Source organism: Triticum dicoccoides, chromosome 3A (genome assembly GCF_002162155.2).
Source record: "Triticum dicoccoides isolate Atlit2015 ecotype Zavitan chromosome 3A, WEW_v2.0, whole genome shotgun sequence".
Lineage (NCBI taxonomy): Eukaryota > Viridiplantae > Streptophyta > Magnoliopsida > Poales > Poaceae > Triticum > Triticum dicoccoides.
Window position 1 is genome coordinate 594,604,688 of NC_041384.1, and position 3,848 is coordinate 594,608,535.

Below are 3,848 nucleotides of genomic sequence, written 5' to 3' on the forward strand. Positions count from 1 at the left end.
TCATGGTCTTGACTATGAGGACACCTTCAGTCCTGTCGTCAAGCCTACCACTATTCGGCTTCTTCTCTCCATTGCTGTTTCTCGTGGTTGGTCACTTCGTCAACTTGATGTGCAGAATGCTTTTCTATATGGATTTTTGGAGGAAGAGGTTTATATGAAACAGCCGCCTGGTTTCTCTGATCCTGATCGTCCTGACTATATCTGTCGTCTTTCCAAAGCACTATATGGTTTGAAGCAAGCTCCTCGTGCCTGGCATGCCCGCCTTGCCTCTGCCCTTCGTGCTCATGGGTTTGTGCCGTCTACTGCTGACACTTCGTTATTTCTTCTACAGAAGCCAGAAGTCACTATGTATCTTTTGGTATATGTCGATGATATTATCCTTGTCAGCTCTTCTCAGTATGCTGCTGATGCTCTTGTCTGCTCTCTTGGTGCTGATTTTGCGGTCAAAGATCTTGGGAAGCTTCACTACTTTCTTGGAGTTGAGGTCACTTCTCGTGCTACTGGTCTTGTCCTTACGCAGAAGAAGTACTCCTTGGAGTTGTTACAGAGAGCTGGCATGCTGAAGTGCAAACCGACCACCACACCCATGTCGTCTACCGACAAGATAACAGCTGTTGATGGTGAGCTTTTGTCTCCTGCGGATGCCACAGAGTACAGGAGCATTGTTGGTGGACTTCAGTACTTGACGATCACGAGACCAGATATCTCTTATGCTGTTAACAGGGTTTGTCAGTATCTTCAGGCTCCCAGAGATACTCATTGGGCTGCTGTTAAACGCATTCTTCGTTATGTTCAGTTCACCCTGACATTTGGTATGCATATTCGGCCGACTTCCTCTCGGGTCCTTTCGGCCTTCTCTGATGCAGATTGGGCTGGTAGCCCAGATGACAGGCGGTCCACGGGGGGTTATGCAGTATTCTTTGGCTCTAATTTGATCGCCTGGAGTGCTCGGAAACAGGCTATTGTGTCACGTAGCAGTACTGAAGCTGAGTACAAGGCTGTGGCTAATGCTACTGCAGAGATTATTTGGGTGCAGTCTTTGCTTCAGGAGTTGGGTTTGTCTCAACCACAGCCTCATATTCTTTGGTGTGATAACATCGGTGCTACATACCTTTCTGCAAATCCAGTATTTCATGCCCGAATGAAACACATTGAAGTTGACTATCACTTTGTACGGGAACATGTATCACAGAAGCAACTTCAGATCAAGTTTATCTCATCTAAGGATCAACTTGCAGACATCTTCACTAAGCCTTTACCGCTGCCACAGTTTGAGGCTTGTAGGCGCAATCTTACCCTTCTCAGTTCTTTAGAAAGTGGCTAAGATTGAGGGAGGGTGTTAGACTATGTATAGCTTCTGTACCTATGTACGTATATGGTACATATTGTAACACAACCATTATATATAATGAGATAAGCCGGGTGCTGGTTCCTCAAAACTTATTGTCTTACATCTCGAAATTCCCGTGTCACTCTACCGATGGCGACGATCCTACGCGGCTGTTCAAAGTGCCATATGGCGCAAATGATCATCGCAGCACCATTTGACCCGATCAAATCCTAAATCGGTCGATGCCATGCGCAACAGGACACGAGCTGCCGCCTACCGGCGCTCTGCCGGCCGGCCGGCCCAAGGCTTTTCGAATTTTGACCCTTGAATCCTTTCTTCTTCTTCTTTTGATTTGAGGGGTTTTGACCCCTTGAATCCTGAGCCGACACGACAGTTCGGCAGCCTCCACTCCCCTGGCTTAGCAACCAGAAAGGGCAACGTGCCTGCCCACGAAGACGACGACGACGAGGAGCGCAAAGTGCAAATCGCAGGTCACACTGGCCTTCCACACGATGGAGAATACTACCAACACAAAGATTTCGCGCAGGTGCGAGGAACGGGGTCGGGTCAGGCACCGGAAACCCGATTCACGTGCGCGTTCTGCTCGTCTCCCGTTAATTAACCGGCGGCGACCGCTTTTGCCTCGGCCAGGATATGATTTTCTACGGAGCACTCAGCGCGAGCACAGAATCGCACAGAGAACAAGCTTCTCACCTTTACGCCTCCCTCAACTCAACCCCTACACAAAAAACTTGCTGGCTTTAGGCCGGTCGACATGCCGCGTGCATGCATGTAGGCGCGCACGCATGACGACGGTGGGCTGTTGATAAGATTATGAGTCGTCTGCCTGGTTTGTAGTATCTCTTTAGCCTAAGCCATGTTCTGTTTGACCTCACGTTCCTGGCTGGTCAATGTAAACGGGCCGGGGAGTGCGAGTGAAGGACGATGGCGCCGACAGCTCTAGGCAGCAGCCATTGACGATCGGCTTTTGGTCTTTTCCTTCACTTCTTTCAAACCCGCTCATGAGCAACGTTCAACCCGGCTGAGGTAGCTAATGACTATATTTCCTTTTGTGAGAGAGAGTCATTACTGCTCCCTCCGATCCAGGTTACTTATCGCTCAAATGGATGTGTCTAGACATATTTTAGTACTAGATACATCCGTTTGCGCGACGGGTAGTAAGGGCCGGAGGGAGTAGTTCTTAACAACGGACCTATGTGCGGGTTTAGTGGGTTGTTGTTGTATCAGGCTTACGTCAATGGAGATTTTCCCAACTCTTTGGGGGGTGACAAAAGGACTAAAATGTTATTCACAATGGATTACAAGCGAATGCAATGCTAGGCATTGGATGAGGCGCACAAATCTCAATGAAGGGGAGCGGAGCCAAGTGCATTGCAATTGTTCGTCCGTTTAGACAGCCATGCGAATGAGCCCCCTTAACCCCCTGCTCTTTTTTAGATGAAAGGCATAAAGCCCGACTTCAAATTAATGAAGCCATCAACCGGCTAGGATACATGGTGCTGATTATTAGAAGGCAAAGCTTGGAGAAAAACTGAAAGATTACAAGTGAGATCACACTTCGACAGACCAAAGTGCAAACTTGCCAGAACAAAGCAAACAAGACCAAGCCGTCGGAGGTACTTCGCAGACCAGAACAACGAATACAGAGACATCCACAGGGCACCGAGCAAGCAGTGTACAGGAGGATCGTGCCTGCAGGGAGGAAAACATTGGATGTGCCACAACCCAGACGTGCAAATGCTAGAAGGAGAACCATTCTCCTCTACATCCTAGCCGTCCCACAACACGGGGATGCCATAAACCGGCCAGCGGAGCACGAGCGCGGCAGGGCAGCAACAACTGAAGGATAGCAGGGCACAGCACCACATCTCCACCACGGTCGGAAACCCAAGCAAGCACTGCACCGCAGCCACCACCAACCAAGAACTGCAGGCACCCAACCCAATCCCTACCCCTAGCCGACGCCTCCAAGGAGGACCACGACGATGGAGCGTCGTCGACGACCGGCCAAAGCCTAGATTTTCACCTGGGGAAAAACAGGGGACGGGAGGTGGAGGGAGGGAAACTCAATGCGCCCTGAGGAGGGGATTCGGAGCCGATGCACCGCCGTCGTCGAGGTTGATGCGGAATCGACCAGGGGATTCCCCCGTTCCAAGCTTCCTCCACCGCACCTCAGGGGCCAGATCTTGCAGCACGGACGCACTGAATCCAGACCGGTAAGAGGATGCAGAGCAGACGGAAGGGGGCGGAGATCCGATCTGGCGGAGCCATCGGAGCAGCCCGCAACAACGAGGCACCTCCGCCGTCCAACCGCCGCCCGCACTGCCGAAGGGACGGCCAGCACCCGCAGCGCCCTCCACCGGAGAGAGCGGCGCCGCCCACCAGATCCAGGGTCGCCGCCCCAGCAACCAGAGCTCCCTGCGCGGATGCAGGGCCGCAGGGCCTCGCCACCACCTTCACGGGGGCCGCACGGCGGCCGGCGGCGCCCTCAGGTGGC